This window comes from Strix aluco, chromosome 2, assembly GCF_031877795.1.
Source record: "Strix aluco isolate bStrAlu1 chromosome 2, bStrAlu1.hap1, whole genome shotgun sequence".
In the NCBI taxonomy this organism is placed as follows: domain Eukaryota; kingdom Metazoa; phylum Chordata; class Aves; order Strigiformes; family Strigidae; genus Strix; species Strix aluco.
This window is the reverse complement of record NC_133932.1, coordinates 39,027,227-39,046,377: the sequence shown is the minus strand read 5'-3', so window position 1 is coordinate 39,046,377 and position 19,151 is coordinate 39,027,227.

Here is a 19,151-nt window from a genome sequence, read left to right as displayed (position 1 = left end):
CTTCCTCCCTTCCTCCCTTCGTTCCCTTCCTTCCCTTTCTTTCCTTTCTTTCTTTTAAAAGGTGACATGAATGAGGCCAGGCCAGTAGCAGAAAGCCCTGTTGCACTAGGATGACCCACCCGATGCGAATGGGAACCAAACATTCATGCCAAGCTGAAGCCCTGACCCTGGGGCCATCTAAAGCCAGCGAAGCTCACCTTCCCAGCTCCCTTTGTGGCCAGACAGTCTCTTTCAGAAAGGGAGCAAGAGTCATTGCTGTGGTTACCCTCTGCAGGACCTCCCAGCTGTCCTGATGGCATCTCCCACTTAAAGTCTATTTGGAACCTATTTTTTTCTGGAGTGTTTTAGCTGAGGGTATCTCATCAGGGTCTTTACTTTGCACCATCTCCAGGTCCGCATTTCCCAAGGTCCAACAATAGGGGTCATTTGTTTTGAACACAGAAAATCTCTGAGACTGGTTACAGTATGGGAAGAAAACCTCTGACTGAAAATTTCTGACCAGCATGTTGGATCCCATAACTGGGCAGGGAATGATCTAACCAGAGTTTGTATAAAGCTACACTTAGGAATAGCAAACAAAGCATTTAATAAATAGTAGTTATTCTGAATAGTTCTCAACACAAACATCAGGGGCTGTATAGGTGGCAACAAATAATCTGAATTAAATTATTGGCAGAACTTTTTCTTACTACTAATGTAATTTCAGTAAAGTATTTTAAAGGGGCAAAGGGGCCGAGACAGGAATTTACCTCCAGTCCAGACTGGAGGAGAGAATGAGGGGGAGAACCCCAACCCTGAAGCCTTCAGGTAAAAGCACCTGTCAGGGGTGCTAATGTTCTGACTCACATAGTTCCCCTCTCAGTTTCTCCCCTTGCAGGTGGCCCTCCTTAACGCAAACAATTAAATATGCATTAGGTGAAAGTGGCTGATCCTATTGCCTAATGTGAAGGACATTTGGCAGGAAGGTAAGGGTGCCTGCCTTGTTGTTTAGAAAGCAGGCCCTTTCTTACAGGGGCCTCATGTTCCCTACATTTCTAAAGTGCTCCTTTCTTATCGAGGAGATGAATAAAGAGGTTTTGAACCTCTCCAAACAAAGTCCAGCCAGCCGAAGACTATAACCCAGAAACAGCATTTGTAGAACAGAGTAACAGTGGGTTCCAGCATCCAGAAATTCATCATCCAGTTTCTACGTAATTAAATCTTGCTGGCCCTCCTGTCAGCAATGGGTGCTGCCATTGCAAAGCCCTCGGCTGCAAAGTGCTGTGCGCCTGTGCTCTGCACCCAGTAATCGGCTCACGATGCGACACAGTGGGTCTCTAAAGGTGTGGGAGGGGGACATTTGCCACCAAGGAAGTGTTTTCAGTGAGGCAGCAGAGGTGAGAGGGCTGGGAGGTTTTCCATTACCTGCCTGGCGTGAATGTGCCTGTAACAGCTGGGCGAGAGCCTGCTCCTGCTTTGGGAAAACTGGTTTCACTTTGGGACAAAAGCAGTCTTTGATCTCTGACAGGTGAAATGAGAAATGCCATGGACTCAGCCTGAAGTCTGTTGGGTTTGCATGAGGTTCATCAATGGCAAAGCCTGCCCTCAGTGCACATGTTGCTTCACAGATATTGTTGCTGAAAAAAGCCATCCAGAAACCTTGATGGCTGTTACAACAGTCACTGAATCTCACCAGCACTTCTTGTCTAGCCTGGATGTGGTTAACATGCCTTTGCCTATGAGTGAGCTGCAGCTGATTGCTGTGATGTAGATACCACAGATCCTGGGGACCAACCGGAGAAAGTCAGGGGTGGGTGGGCCTCTGTGCACAGCTGATCCCAGCAGCATTGTCTGGAACACCTACAACAATGTTCTCCTTCAGCCCAGGGTGCAGGTCACCCCCAGTATTCATATCTCATGGTGTAGCCTCAGGGAGCCCTGAACTCCCCCAAAACCTTCTACAGACCTAGAGCTGAGCCAGGCCGTGGCATGGGCTGTCAGGGAACAGCTACCTGTTGAGTGACTGCTGGGGCAGACAAATGTCACCAGAGGTAACAGTGTGTCCAGGATGGTCTGGTGCTGTGTCTCAGTATTTATTGTCACCCTTTGAGAGGGGTCTGTGGTGTTACCAGACAGAGATGCCTAGTGAGATGTTTACTGCCCTTTTGGTTAACCAAAACCACAGATATAGCCCTATCCTTTAGAAAAGGTAAAAGCCCACAGGACATCTCTGATTCTCCCACCGAAACCTCTCCTAGTGTGGCATTTGTTAGCACTGACACCAGCATACCCCCAGCCCTCTGTGTTCCTCAGCCTCCCTGCACACCAGCATCCAGCTGTCTGAAACGGCGCCCAGTGTACTGCCTATCTCCTTTTTTACTCTCTATTCTTATTTGTAGTCCCTTCATCATTAGTTCCCACAGGACTATCAATAGCATATTTGTCTGACACAGACAGTTTCACTGCTATAAATTCTCCACAGCCCATTGAATAGAGACTTTTTAATTAGGTTTTAGAATTTTTCCATTAGTAGAGAGACATTGCAAATTCAGGTCTCATTTCTGAAAAGCAAAATATGATAGAGAGGGAAGCTGCTTGATTTACTGCAATGTTAACATTTTCCTCCCTGTATTTATAGGCATGAATCAATTGCTGTTTTGCTACTGTGGACAGAAATGTGTTTGACAATTTACTTTATTGGGCTACAAATGAGAGATTTAATCCAGTGATCCAATGTGAGAGCATTCTTGGGTGACTATATTGTCTGTGTGACATATACAGAAAATGTGAACAATATTTTTTATCATCAAAATTTGACTGCTTTCCTATTCGCACCAAAATGGCTGTATGTTCTCACTATTAAAGGGCTTTTCTGGCTTTAGCTCTCACTTTGCCTCACAGATCTGAGATAGTGCCTTATATGAAAAGGGAAAAGATTGAGTGGGTGTCACCTCCTCCACAAGTGTGAAAGAACAAAGCTGTGCTGCCTTCAACCCTAGACACCAGCCTCCATGGTCACAAGAAGAGGGCAAGCATTCTCTTCTAGTATACTCCCAGTTGCTGGGTATTCCAGACTCAGGGAATTCATGAACCAGCCATGATATATTTGATTCTTTAAAAGCCTGGATGGATTTTCCCTTCCACGTACTGTTGCAAATGGCTTTTTGTTGAGCTGACAGAAAGCTGTCTTGCTTGCTGTCTGTCCCATCCCAAAACACTTTCTGATCTGGAGGAACTGTCATAGTGGTGTTTTGCCAATGCAATCCTTGCAGGCGTCAAGTTTCTGTTTCAATCTACTGATCCTGACAAAACTTTATGTTGAAAAAAAATCCCAGCCAACTGTAACGAGCCATGTTTTAATCCTGCTGAGTACATTTGATCTTGTTCTTGCACCTCAGCTACAGTCCAGTGTGTTGCATCATCTTTTGCCAGGTTACACCGGGTAAGCAGGACGCAGCAAGGGCAGCCTCAGGTGTCATTTCATCTGCCGTGGCATCCTTCATCCCAGCTGGAGACTGCCAACATGCTCATCTTGGCCTGAGCTAAAGACCTTTGTGGCTTCTGCAGTGCTCTCACTTGTGGTAACATATTATGAAAAACACTGTAAAGAAAAATGTTCTTACTAAGATTTCAGAGTTTTGAGAGGTGGAAATTTTTTTCCCCTTTTCTGATACTTGCCAAAACTTTACAGTTCACTCCATATGCTCACTCACTTTAAAATCCTTAAAAGGCAGATTTTGAAGGAATTTTATAGCTAGCCTTGTAATTTCTTTTGAAATTTCTACTTTTTTCTTTCATTATTTTGTTAACACCTTTGAAGAATTTAACTACCTAGAGAGATGGATTTCCCCTGAAGTAGCTCTCCCATTAATCCTCCTATACTCTTGCTAACATTACAGCCTAATATTTCTCCCTCTATTTTTAACCACATTTAATTGGTACAGAAGAAACACTTCCTGGCCAGTATTTCCTCCACTCACTGTCATCAATGAGAAGAGCAACAACTGAAACTTGCTAAAAGCAGCAATTGTCTTGACTCCACTCTGCCACCACTGTAGGTAATTTTTGCTAGCAGCTTAGCTGAGCCAGGCCAGGTCTTTTTCTGCCCTCTAATTTTTTTACAGATCCTGTCACGTTGTACCTCCCTCTGAGCCTTCTCCAGTCCTCACTGTTATTTGGAGACAGCAGTTTAGGCAGTATCTTTTTGCTACATGAAGTCTTAGGCTCACTTATTATTTCCTGGGTTTCCTGCTTCTTCTATTTCAGGAATTTCTCATTTGTATTTCTCTCTTTAGCTATTTGTGCCAGAAATAACCTTACAGCCCTTTGCCTGCATTGCCAGGTTTTCAAAGTTTTGATCACCCACTGTGCCCGTAGTACTAAATGAGAACTACGGATTTTTTTTTTCCTCATGTGTCCTGAATAATATTCAGTCCTTGACATATAAGGTGAAAATCAGCATTCATAATCTGCTCTAAGAAGCTGCAAGAAAACTAAAAGGGGAATATTTACCTTTAGCTTGCAGGAACAATGGCTGCTAACCTCTGTGTGCTCCTATTTATGTCACCACTTGCCCTGACACTAGTGAATGAATTATGCTAAAATGATACAATATGGGCAATATTTATCAGCTGTTCCATGCCATTGCCCTCAGCACATCAGTGTTTGGAGCTGCCAACCAGTCTCAGTGCCTCCCTGTCCCCTGTCCTGGGTGCAGGCGTTGGCTTGCTTGTACCCCTTGCTGGCTGCACTGCAGACAACGCAATTTTACTGCAACTACGAGCATCCCTCTCTCCCTCCCTCCCACCAGTCACTGTGGGAGGTAACTGACCCACAAACCCTTCCCACTTCACAAGCACTGCTAGATTTGGGTCTTTGTTCTGGTAATCACAACCAATCCACATGGATGGGTTTGCTTTGGGTTTTGATGAGTTTCAGAAACTCCACTCATCACAGTATTTTCTATTCTCCAAACTGGGACATTTTTACCAGGATTTAGTATTAAAACCAAACTAGATTATCTTGGTTTTGAGCTCAAAACTTTCACCAGATGATTAAACTCATCAATTCAGGAGAGTTTGAAAAGATGCTCCTAAAAATTGATGAAAATCAAAAGATGCAATGATAAAATGATAGAATCGGCCAGACTAAGCTAAACCCATCCCCAGCCCAGTTCCCCATGCCATGCATGGCCAGTTACAAGTGCTTACAGGAAAACCTCAAGAAGTAGACAGAATACAGTCATATACCATATTATTCTCATTTACAACCCCTGCCTCATCATTTTATTGAATAGCCTTCTGGTTGTTGTATTCTGAGAAATGATGAGTAACATTAGCTAAAGTCCAGCTAGCCATGGGCAGTGATATGCTTCCAACCTCCAGTGATTTGCAGCTTAGACATTTCCTGAGATAGATGCATAGTTTAGGGATTTAGTAGCCCCAGACAATTTTTGTTCAATGAGTTCAATTGATTGCTTTTCAGACCTGTGTGAAATTTAGCATCCACAACATCCTCCAGAAGGGAGCTCCATAGCTGAACTGCACTGTACCCACGTGCTCAGTGAAGAACCATCTTCCTTCACGTGCTTCTAACCTGCCACTCAGACTTTTGTATTAGATGAGACGATGAGCTTTTCCTCCCGTGACCTGTATGGAGCTCACAGCCTGGAGATACCTACCGTATGCAGTCATTCCTGGTGTGGATGCTGTCCCACACCACACCCCCATCATGGGATGTTTTACGGGCTGGAGATAGAGAACACAGCATGAAAAAGTGGACTTACTGTGGGTTTATAAAATGACATAACAGTGTGATTTTGTGTGATTCTCTATGCCTTGCCTAGTAATTGTTAACCTGCCATCTGCTTTTCTCATGGTTGCTAAGCACTGAGCTGGTGTTTTCATAAAACTGTCTGTTATCCTCCATATGCTTATGTCATACTTACATCGCACTTGCGTGTACCCCAGGGATCATAATCAGCTCAAGACCCATCATTTTATTTGGAAAGGTAGGATTTCTCCTTTCCCAGGCGTGCATCACTTCATATTTATGGACATGAAGAATCACCTGCCATCTTATTCTGCAGTCATTCAGTTTTGCACAACCCATCTGAGCAATTGGCTCATATCTTTACTACTACAGAAATACTGTGTCATCAACAAATTTTACTCTCGCGCCTCCTCTTCCAGATAGTTTATGAGTTTGTTAAACAGCAAAGGTCCCAGCAAAACTCTCTGCAGGATCTTTCTTGTGACCTCTCCCCACAGTGAAAACCATCCACTGGTTCCCACCCTCTACTTGTTACCCTGTTTTTTATTCAGGAGAAAACTTCCTTATCTGTCCTGTGACAGTTTCTAAGATCCTTACACTCTTCAAAATCTTTTGTCATAGCTGATTCCTTCCATGAGCCAGAGGGCTTTTCTCAGCATCTCTTCTAATTACACTCTCTCCTTTTTAATTTGGGGCAACCAGAATGCAGGCATGGGAGCAGCAGGGATTGCGTCGGTAACAAAATATGTTTGCCACTTTGTACTCGGTCCCTTTCCTAATAATTACTAAAACTCAATTTGCCTTTTTGACACTTTGAATATTCATTTGGCTTATCCACAGTGATGCTAAGCTATGTGAGTGACAACAGCTAATTTGCAGCCCATCTTTGTGTTCATATAATTAGGTTACTCTATCTCGATGCACTTTACTTTGCACTTACCCCCTTTGCCTTTCATTTGTCATTTATCAACCAGTCATTCTTGTAAGATATTTCTGCAACTGTTCAGTTACTTTTGAAAAATGTGAAAAAATATGTCTGAATCATCAGCATATTAATCGCCTCATTATTCACCAAATTTTCTTGATCATTTATGAATATGTTGAACAACAAATATCCTCTCCTCTTCCTTGTGATTGCTGACCTTTATCTCCTATCTTAGAAAACGTTATTGCTTACATCTTTATGATTTTACTTTCCTGTGGTCAGGTTGGTTTTTTTTCTGTTTTCTTTATTTGGCTTTGAAAAAAATTCTTTTTTCTTCTAGTAGCTCTCTTTACTCTGCCATTTAATTATTCTGGGTCTATATGTGTGCCTGAGGACATCCTTTTCATATTTTTTGTTTGATGGTAAATATTTACTCTGAGTCTTTCATATTGTGTCTTTAAATAGTACCCTGCTGTTTGCAAACATTTAATCCATTTCACTCTTCTTTTAAGTTCCATTTAATAAGTTTCTTTGGTTTATATTTCCCTTTTTAGAAAGTAATAGATCAGGATTTGGGCTTCTTTATTGGTTGGGGCATGGTAAACTGGAATGCATCACAACCACTATCATAAAGAGACCTTCCAATGGCCACGTCTTGAACCAGATCTTCTGCATTTCTCAGGTCCAGTTCAAGAGTTTCTTCCCCTTTCTGGGCCACTGCAAAACTGATGGGGTCTAGAAAAGAAACAAAATGTATCTTTCCCTACCTTGCTGGTTACAGCCAGGTAGTTGTCCTTTTCTCCACAGGCTGGTCCCCACCTCATCTCAGGAATGATAAGCATTTTTGGTGTTGCTCTGGTGCTCACAAAAAAAAGAAGAATGATGGCAATGCAGGTATGACAGGTTTCTTTGGAGAACCCAGAAGCATTAGAAAAATAATAGGCTCGGATCTGCATTTCTAAATTGGCACTGAGCTTTGCAGCTGCAACCAAAACTTTTTGCAATGTGTCAGATGTGAAATGCAGGCTTTTAGATCTGACACAGCTCTGAGCTATATATTTGATTAACTTCAGGTAATTATTTTTTCATTTTACCTTGTGCAAGGATGTTGGCCACAGAAATGTGACAAAAGCCCTCCTCCAGCAGTCTATGGTTTGTAGAAATGACATATTCTCTTACAAAATTCTCCTGAAGGAGTCTATACACACCTGGCTAAAGTTGGTTTTGACACCTGTGTTAGTATATCTCAGGCAGGTATGTTTATTGAAGTGGTGGATCTCAATGGTTGCTCTGAACTGTCCATTCCCAGAATTAAGATGTAGGGTTTTCTCTGGTTTTTTTTTGGACCCACAGTGTTATTTGGTAGATAGGCAGATACCATCCTAATCTAAGGGCTTTTGTGTGCTAAGTCATCTAGTTAAAATCTGTGGGAGGCTAAGGGCCCTCTCCCTCATTTACACCACAAATGCCAGGGTTGGCTCACTGCTCCCAAGCATGAATCAACACATCTTACACAACAGGTCATCAGAAACCTTATAGTACCTCTTTTCCCTACTAATTTCTTCTTTTTAAATTTTACTTTACAGCTCAATGCTTCTTTCTCTTTCTGTAGTTCCTTCTTCAGACCCATTCAGATTTTGGTCCCGCTGAGGGTGAGTTTAGCAGCTTGGAGAGACAAGAAGTGCAGTGGGACACTGCCTGCTGCAGTAACCTACATATGAAATAGATGTACATGAGAGTCATGGAATTACTCTCTATATCCAATTTCTTCTAACTCGGTGACTCCCCTGTTTTCCCTAGTGACATATATCTGCTCCTGTTCTGAGGGCTGATGTTTTTATGCAACAGGTTTCTCTGTAGTGTGGCTTGCAAAAATTAGCCAGGCAACCATGCAACTGGAGCATCGCAAAACCTTTGGCTGGACTCCAGGGGCTTACATATATAAATGTTTAAATTTTTCCAAAAATCTCACCTGTCCCATATTTCAGCCTGTGTTTAACAACACACACAGTTTCAAGCTTTAATCTCAATGTGCTATAGTTAGGTCTGTCTGTGCTTTCCCAGATGTGGTATTTTTAATGTTCCCCAAGAAGCATTGCTTGGCTGATTGTTTCTGAAATGGGGGCCCCCCTGAAAGAAAAAGGGAAAACAGCCCCAGTCTGTGCCCAACAAGGGTGACCCAAGCGAGCGGCACAGGTCACACTGCACTGCATGGACACCTCCAAGCTGCAGCACAGCTCCTGCTTGCTTTGTGGGAAAAAAAAATTTGGAGCATGTTTTACAACAGACTTATATCTAAAAATAACATGCTTAGACACCCCCCCTACACACTCAAAATATTGACATTTAAGCTTCAAAAACATGGGGATTTCCTACATGGGCTACAGAATAACCTCTGCTAGGGAAGACCAATACAAATCCAACACCATGATGTTTGTTATGGACACTGAGCTGCAGATCTTACTGGGAACCTTTCCTGGTATTTTTGCTTCTGTTCAAATGCACGCTCCTGCACAATTCCAACAACCTTGCTGGCCTCTTGAAATTCCCATTCCCATATGTGTTTGGCACAGAAATAAATGAGTACAGGCTCAGAACAGGAAGGTACGTTAGGAATTGACTGCAACATCATTTAAAGATTTTATTACAATTTTTTCAACCTCCACTCTTAATTTACACCAGGGATTGGGGAGGACTGGAATGATTTCTGCCATTAGCCCAGGATCCCTGCTGCATGCAGAAACCTGCAGCTCCAAATCCAGCCCCCTACTTTATTTATCTTTATTCATTTTTCTGTAGGTTTTAAGAGGAGCAGTCAGGAAGCTCATCATTTTACCATGCCTTGCAAGGATAAGCAGCATGCAGGAATGTGCCTATCAAAAACACAAGGGTCTACAGGACAGTATCTGGCAGAGACCCACATCCCTAATTCCAGCCACAGCATCTCATCCAGAGATGCATTTTGAGATGAACATCTCCACATCAGGAATCCAGGCCCTGCCCACAGACGCAGCAGCCGCCCACTGTGCGGGTACCCTGTGTGTACACACACACAGAGACAGTTTGTGTTGGTGCCATACACAAACCACCCGTATAACTAGCAATGGTAGAGCAGCCCCACAACATAGTCTATGAGCCCCATGGGAAGTACATCCTGAAAATACACCCTTTAAACATTGTGGTCCTACAGGCCATACCATGGGTGAGAGCAGGCACCTGTGCTGTCTGTTCCCTGCTCCACCTTCCATGTACCTCCAAAAATGGTGGAACAACAAGGATATAGCAGGGCACCCGTGACCGTTGTGAAGCAAGGCAAACAGTAAGCCTAATGATAAGGGAGGATAGTCCTACTCATTGACATGGTTTCTAGAAACACTCTCATGAAAACCAGTACTGCAGTGAATGAGTGGCATGGCACCTAAGTGGTGTCAGACTATCCCTGTTCATGAGTCTCTCCTTCTGCTGAGTGCCCCTTGCACAGCTGGAAGGAGCAAAATTGCTGAAGACTTCCCCCTCCTTTGCCTCTGCTTTTTTTCTCTTTTATGATGAACACTCAAAACTTGGGATTCATTTTATGGGCTTACATGCAGTGGCTCACATGCAGTTGGCCCAATGACAGATTTCTCAGGTCAGCACTCATTCTAACACTTACCACAAAAGGAAATTCCCTTCAGGACAAAAAACCCCCTTTAGGATGAAAAACTAAGTTGTACTGTTGGTTGAGGGTTCTTTGTTTTTAAGTGAAAAGAAAAACATACCCACATCCTTTAAAAGTTCTGCAATATCAGAATAAAAAGTTGCAGCCCATTACTGACCTACAGCAAGAAGGTCTGTACCAGCCATGGTGATTTCCCCATGTCCTTGCTGGGAAGGAAATGTGAGCACCACAGCTCAGCTAAAAGCCCTGTGGGACTGAAGGAGGGTGGTGAGGGAGGGCATGGAAGATGGAGAGGAGGAAGGAGCCCTCCAAGCCCCTTCTGGCCATGGGCACTCGCAGAGCCTGGGTGCCCTATGCCAACTTACCAAAAGGTCTAGGTAGGTGCTGGCCTCAGGGAATGAAACATATTTACAGGAAACCCCAGATAATTTTCAAGGCTTTGCTATATAAACATATTAAAGATCTTAAAGTAATCCGCTGGCAGAAAGCAAGAAGCTTACTTCTTTCAGTGTGTTTGTTTTAAGATGCCAATCAAATGCTCTTTCCGCAGCAAAAACTCAGTCGTAGATTTGCCTTTGTGCACGCAGTTGGGAATGGGCCCAAGAGGTGACAGATAACAGATAAGGACTTAATTAATGTCCAGTAAGAAGCAGGAGGGATGAATGTTATCAGCTGTTTCACCTGACTCACACAATGGGCCAATAATCTATTGAGAACTTGATAGAGGTTGGAAAGCAGTGTGGTCCCCCCCCCTTGGGATGACTGCTTTCCTCTCATGCATGGACAACATTTCAGCCAATCTCACGCCCTGCACCATGAGAAGAAAGCTGAGGGGAAAATTGCCAATGACTTCACTGCACCAGGCATCACGATGGGCCTTTGGGAGCACTGTCAACGTTGCACGTAAGGAGAAAACTGGATTTTTAAGTTTTAAGTCTGATGTTTTATCCCAGTGATGGAGGTAAAAGGCATCATATGAAATGCTGAGTGCTGGAACTCAGTCCTCTTCTGCCTGCAGCTTGGTATCTTGTGAAATGAAGGATATACAAAATGTCCGGTTTATGAATCATAACTTTCAATGAGAAGGGTCATCAGTATATTAAATAGGGATGGACATCAATGAAGTCCATAAAGTTAAACAGCAGGAAAATGGGCTTTATTATTTTTTCCCTTATAGACCAAAATCCCTCCCACAGGGTTTGAAATACTTTTCAACAGATAAATTGCCTTCAAAACACAACTGTAGAAGTTAAAAGTTCTCGCTTTGAACTTTGTCAAGGAAAGGAGCACAAAACAAACTCACATATAATAATCAAAGACATGAACACACAGTTCTGTCAAAGATTGAAGAAATGCACTGAATCCCTTTTCTGGTGATGAACAGGAAGAATTCCTTGGTGATTTTCCCATGGGAAAAGGGATGCTGCAGAGCACCAGGGGGGCTGTGGCTGGCCCTGCCTGCTCTGCGGTGCCTCTTTTGTGGAGGGTAGAGAGATGGTCCCACCATCCCGCTGCTTGTCTCCCTCTCCCTGGCACTGCTTTGTGTGTGTTCAAGTGTTGGGAAGTAGCTAGAAGTTAAGAAATGTTACAGTAAATGGTAGAACAATGTCCAAAACAGAGATTAAAGCTTGACCAGGCAACCCAAGTCCCAAGGCCCATTGTCCTGAAACAGCCCAAGGCTGCCTTAGAGGTCACCTTTGAAACCAGGAGAAAATCAACAGGGAAATTAACAGATCAAATGTAGGGCTTCAGAAGTTTGTTTTTGGCAAATCATGTGCCTGTGGTGTTGGATGGGTTCCGAAGCAATACACTGTTCTGGGGACCTGGCAGAGGCAATGGGGCAGCCCCATGTGTGGCTCCCCCGGGACAGGACTTGCAGGATGGGAGGGGGTCTGCTCCAGGAGCCTGACCTTCCTCCTTGAGCAGGACAGCAACTCCAAAGTATCATCTGAGACACTTGGGTCTGACCCCTGGAAGAGCACAGTGACTGTGGGTTAGGCTGAGATCATATATAAACTCTCCTTTCCTCTCTTGAGTCTCTTTATGCTGTTGTCCCTCTTGGTTTTTTGTTTTGTTTTGTTTTGTTTTTCCTGATCTTTTCCTATTCCAAACTGGTGCAAATTGCCTGATGTGTGGAAACAAAGCACGGCCTCAGCCGGGCTCGGTATTTCACAGACACAACTTCCACTTCCTGTGTTTACATATTTCTTCAGGTGGACAGTTTGCCTTGTGGTCTCATGAAGCTTGGAGGTGTCACACCTCCAGCCCTCCTGCCTCACCCACTTCAGAGTAAGCATAACCAAAACCTTAAGGCCAGGGAAAAGTTTAGGCAGAAAAGATACATTTGGATAGGAAATATATGTACATATTTTTCAGTAGTGGCAACCATTTAAAGCTGCCCAGAGGTCTGAAATACTCTAATGGCAATGAAATCAGCTGGGGCTGCCAGAGGGCCCCAGAACCATCCATTTAAGAGATTATGAGATCACGTAATCGATATGTATCTATAGGTACGTAATAGAGGATACATGATCAACAGCTCACATGAGCCTAGAAATTTATCTCAGGGATATCAAAATATGCATGGCAACATTTCCTAATTAAACAAAAGAAAATGTGACCTTTGGGTGAAGCATTGGATGGAACAATGTTATCAGACCTCACCAGGCAAACACGAGGAGCATATAAAATGAGCTGCTCCCAGGGAGAGCAGCACTTCTCCTCCACCTGCCTTCCAAGAGCAATGGATCTCAAAGTGATCTGTGTGCTCTCTGTCATCCTCGTCGTAGCCCTCAGCACCTTGGCAGAGGGAAAGATACCACCAAGTAAGTACATTCACCTGCTGTTGCCTTCACAGGTATGTATGTGGGGCTGATCCTACTGACTGTAACTGCAGCAAGAGCATGTCTCCAGTTTACATATCAGACAGTGAAGGTCTTGCTCTGCTACTATTACCAAAGCTGGAGTCTACTTTTTAATTTTTTCAGAGAAATATATGGCAAAATAAAAAAGACTGCAGGTGAACTCTTCTGTTGCTGGAATAATCAGGAACCTGCTACAAAGGCAGAGGGACAGACATGCCCAGGAGCTCATTAGAACAGGACTGGGACTGGAACAGGAGCTAGCTTTGTCTAAACAGCCTTCTGACATTTATTTTATGCTACTTTGCCACGTGAATACAATTTCAGAGGAGTCTATGTCTGCCTCCTCAATAAAAGCCAAGTCATTTAGATAACTTAAGAAGTGGAAAGCAAGTAACTCAATGACAGACACCTAGGGACACCTCCAGAATTTCTTGATTGCAGATGACTGTGCAGTAGACTTAGAATGTTAAAAGAATAGCTGCAACTATTTGCATGTAATCCTGCTTTTATAGTAACCTGATGAGAATGCAGAGATTTTGTATCTTTACACCTGTTCAAATATCCACTGGATCCTTAACTCTTTCTTTTGTCACATGAGATGGGCAAAGCAACAAACATTTACTAGCATGACATTTGAAGTTACAGGTTTTTACTATTTGATGTGGTCTATTTGAAGTCCACAGACCCCTCTGTGCTGGGCTGGCTTGGCTGCAAGTGAGATCACAAAGGGTGGAGTACAACCCTTACTGAAACTGGTGGGAGTTTAAAAGCAGCTTTTAAACCACACAAGTTCTGGTCTTAGCAAGAGACAGAAAAGGTGCACCTGCAAAGATGGACAGAGTCTAGGGAAAGATCATTGTTCCCAGCGACATCTGATAAATGCACCTCTGCTAACAAGTGTGCAAACTGACTTCAAGTAACTTGCTACTTTTGTCCTGAACAGCAAGATGCCAGTGTAAAATGGCCCCCAAGGAGCGGAGGAACTGCGGCTATCCGGGAATCACAGAGGTGGAGTGCAGGAAAGCTGGATGCTGCTTCAACGATTCAGTCCCCGGCGTGCCCTGGTGCTTTGCTCCTAAACCAAAGAAAGGTAATGTCTCTGCCAGAAACACTGATTTACCTGCTGTTTGGTTATGCAGAAATGTGTACAACCAGGGAGCAGCTCTGCTTTTCTTCTTAGGCCAAGCGGGCACAAACCTCTACTAGGAGACCACTAATAGTAAAATGCAAAGTTAAACCTTGCTTACACATCAGTCTTTTGTCTCATCCTCTTCACACAATATATTTTCCCTTCCTTCAGGCTTCTAATTATCAAAAAGCCCACTGCTGATTATTTAAAGACATTTCACTGCCATTTGTGGTCTTGTTCATCAGTAGAGCAAGGGATCCTCAGCACTTATTTAAATGGGTTTTCTGTGTGGCTGAGGAGGACTTTAGCACTGCATGTCAAAGTCCTGAGTAGATTACTCCCTCTGTAGTTGTTTGATGCCTGTACAAAAGACCGCAGGCAACCTGTAACTTCTAGGTTTTTTGGTCTTTTCTCCACCCTGTTTTGATAATTGCTACTCCCTTCCTCTCCTGCTTGTTTCCCAGCAAAATTTCACTTGGTGGTTCTTTTTTTCTCTCCCATTTTTGCTCCCAGTCTTCACTCAATAAAATCTCCAAAATATCCCAAGGAAAAGCCTTTTCTCCATTAGATTCTTCCTTCTAAAGCTTCTAAAGTCCTGCTTCCGTTTTTTGCCTTTGTTTTGTCTGAGAGGGTAGCAGCTGCTCTCCCAGTCCTTCAGGTGACTGGGTGTATATTTTACGTAACAGCTGAATGTAAGTTACATTTGCTGGGCTGACTGCAGGACTCCTTCTTAGGAGAACTTCAGGACAATCTCAGCAGTTACACAGGCGAAATGAAAGGAAGTGAGGGTGCAAAACCAATGTTACCCAATAAAAGAACTTGATATGAATCAAGATTGGTCACAGGGCTCAGAATTGCTGGAGAAAAAAAAAAATTTTGCTTTTGAACACTTTGCATTTAATGAAAATCTTGCAAAAAGAATGGCAGCACCTTACAGTGTCATTTTCATAGAACTGCTTTTCTGAGCAGAACTGTTTCAGGAAAGTAAAACTGAATTATTCAGGCCAGGTGGTATAACCTCTTTACTTGTGATTTCAGTTCACATTGCTTGGAGGAGCTGTGATTTCCTCCTAAATGACCTACCTCCTTTCTGTAACTCAGGTTGGGATGCAGAGGAGGTTGGGTTTTCCTCTCCCTGCATTAGCCAGGCTGCTCTGGGGTTAGCATTGGGTCAGGTCATGAACATACCCTGGTCTGAGGCCAGTGTCTGTGGTATCATTACAGGAGACACATGGCTTTTCATCCCATTGCTGAATCTAGGAAAGGTAAAGCTGGGTTGCTATCTACCAGACACTTCTAGGGGTGAATTTTGCCCCCTCTGCCCCCCTGGGGCACAGCAGCAATTCCCCACTCCTTGGTATTTAGTTTTGCGTAACAGCCTTGGTAAGGATTTGGGTGAACCTACTGCCAGAAATTGGTATGGAGAAGGTCATCATGGGTGTCATGTCTGCTCACTGACCTCGCCTTTGTGGCCTGCCTTTTGTTTGTGAATTATGCTGTCAGGTAAAGGGAGCATAAAGTAAAAAACACAGCCGCCTTCCTTCCTTTTTGCTTTATGCAGTTAAGAAAGTATGTCCCAACGATCCTCACGCCAGGATAAACTGCGGCTTCCCTGGCATCAAGGCTCAGGAGTGTGAAAAGAAGGGGTGCTGCTTCAACACACAACCCGCCGGTGTCCCCTGGTGCTTCTACCACCGCGTGGTGGAGGACGGTAAGCTCCTGCACAAGACACCATCCCCCATCCCGTGGAAGCTCCTGGCAGGGTCCGTGCTGTGCCTGAGCTTGGCGGGCTGTGCCAGCCTGGCGTGGCAGGAGGCCGCGCTCAAGGGAGCAAGCAGGACAGGGTCTCCCCCATTCCTGGTGTGGGTGCAGAGCTTCCACACCCAGGGCGTGAGCAGGGAAGAGGTGGCTAAACCCTAAAAAGACCAGGTTCTTGCACAGAGGGGTGGGTGCTGCCAATGCATCTGAGCCAGGGCCTTGTGGGCAATGCGGCTGCACAGGTAGTCTGGGTTCAGTTGTGAGCTCAAGCCCTCAGCTAATACGATGGTAGCGGTGCAGCTACCAAACTCACACCCACTTCATCACAAGCGATAAAAGGCTTTACTTTAGAAATGTGGAGTGAAACTTACAGAAATTTCTGATCCCCTACTTCTGTTTTTTTAATTAGGATTGACAGTTCAGCACATCCAATGTAGATAACCAATAGCCTCAGCTAATTGCAACCCACCCCACAATGTATTTTGTACTGGAAACAATTCACCATAATTTGTTCTTTCTGATCTGAATTAGGAAACACATGTATGGATGGGGGGGAGTGGAAAGCAATTGCTAAAAAATTGCCTTTCTGATATCCTTCATCTAGGCAAAACACTTCCCAGCATCTTGTGTAATTCATGAAGAAAACATGTTCCTTAATCTGCTTCTTCTCTTTACCTCCCCAGATTGTTAAAGGAGAAACTTCCATCCAGAACCTTGCGATCTTTAGACCTACTCCAACAGGAAACAACAGCTGGAGATCACAACTCAGACTTTATAGATTGCAACAGCTATGATTTCTAGGTCATTTTTACTTTGGATTGACTCCTTTCTGATTAAAAGTTACTTGCAGCTTTTATTCTTTCAGTAGACTAGTACCGTGCAGGTTTTCACTGTAATAAAAGAAATAAGACAGTATTCATGAGTTTTCAGATGTCTTTATTTTAAAGCTATGTATTTCTCTGTTTCCCAGGAAATTCAGCATCTTAGCAACCCGCTGATGTGAGGGTAGTCACTAACACTTCCGAAAGGAACATGGCACTCAGCTTTTTGTGTTAGTTACACTTCACACTTGCAAGTGACTGCTTGCATTTGTTAGCTGATACATGGCTTCACACGGACCACTCACCCTTCTGGATACTGAAAATATTCAGTGTTTCCCTTTATATAGCTACAGCTGTGGGTTTGGGCTTTTTTTTCCCCTCAAGACATTGGGAGGGGTACCTTTGTTAGCTGGCCACTGAGCTGGTCTGACTCAGACACCTCCCCGTCTCCGCATCACTGTATCTCTGCTGCTGCCAGTCCCTTGGTGCTGCTACCAGGGGGGCACGGAGTAGCTCAGAAAGGCAGGTACCCACCTGGTCCCCTACCTAACTCAACCTGGTCCCCACTGCTGATGCAACATGCAGCTGAATCACCGGCCACTCTCACTGTTAACCAGCATCCCCACAAGCGGGTCCCACGGGTCGTGCTCAGGAAAAGTCTCTGCAACACTAAAAGCAAGACACAGTTCCCCATGGCCTTGATCTATACCTCTCATAGAGCCTGCCATGTCTCACCAGACACAGGAGAAGCCTCTGGTCTTCAGGCGAGCATGGCTGCTTTCTCCTGGGTGTCTTTACTGCTTGGCACAGCAGCTCGAATGTTTCTCTGCTTCAGCTGAGTGAGAGCACAATAAAGAGCCTTTAAGAGCACCATTGGGAACAAAATGGGTAACATGAGACTGCTGCAGCAGCAAGCCGTGGTCAGGGCTTAGCAGGCAAGAACAGTTGTGGGGGGGTTGTGGTGCAAGGAGAGAGAAAGTGGTAGAGACACATGCCTCCCTAGAGATTTCTCCAAGAACACTTTTGTGATGAGTAAGTCTATTCAAGTGGGTAAAAATTAGTCATTCATAAAACTTCATTATCTCGCACTTACAATAGGCTCCATAATATGATTTGAACATGGTAGGATATTGATTGCAATATGAGCAATAAACTGACAAGTCTACTGAAGGTCTTTGAAGGTCTTTGCTGAGGAACTTTTGGTGCTGTAGTCCAGGTGAATTTGGAAGGCCTAAGCACAGTGTAGTCACAATAATACTGCACTGCAAAATCTGGTGCAACAACTAGGTGCATTCACCAGGTGACGGGGCCTTCATAGTAGTCTTGTTGGGAGAAAGAATGAAAATGTGGCCTCACTGAAAAGGGTAACCCTAATTAGTGCTGTGGGAAATCATCTGCAGGGACTGAAACTAGGCTGCTAGAGTCAGTGCTCTTCCAGGGCAGAGCTCTCACTGACCCATGCGACTCATCAAAAGGCTTTTCCTTCTGCAGAGGCACGTGCCAACATGCACATCACAGAGTGTGAGGTATTTCAGAGGGACAGGCTTGGATGGATAACTGTTTACAGCTTTCGTCTCACCCTCCCAGATCTCTTTGTTGGGGCTGTGCCAGTGAGGCAGGCGCAGGTCAGTGGTCCTGCTGAGCTTCCGCTGCCACAGTGTACCACGGCTGTATCTGGCTTTGCAAGAAAAATTATGAACAGAAATGTCTTAGTTAGGAAGGAGGACAGTGGGTACTGTGGTGCCCTCTTGGCAAAACCTGATTGAGAAACTCAGTCTGGCAAGGCACAGCAGCTGAAACTCCTAGGAACTTCTTGAGCCCCTCTGTTGAAATGGTCTGCATGTTGGCATGGAGAAAACCAGTGGTGACAGTGCGGGAAAACCACGCTGACAGCAGTCAAATCCCAAAGGGATGAAACATGAAGGGCTGAACTTGCTCACTTGCTGTTCCTGGGCATGGAGTCCCGTGCAAAAACCGTTAACTGCCGTGTGCTGTCCAGCAAACCATTCCCAACAGCATGCTAAGCCAAGGCACTGGGTCATGCAGCTACTTTGGACATTTGAGGTTATAAATCAGAGTTAGTTGCTCATAGCACAAAGAATTATGGCCTAAGGATTTGTCATCAGTAGTAAGTCCTAAGGGACAATGACTATTCTGGGAATTTACATTAAGTAAATGCTTGAGGTCTCTCTATGTAGACTGTTATCCACACCCACCCAAATGCACTTAAAAAAACTGCCTAGAA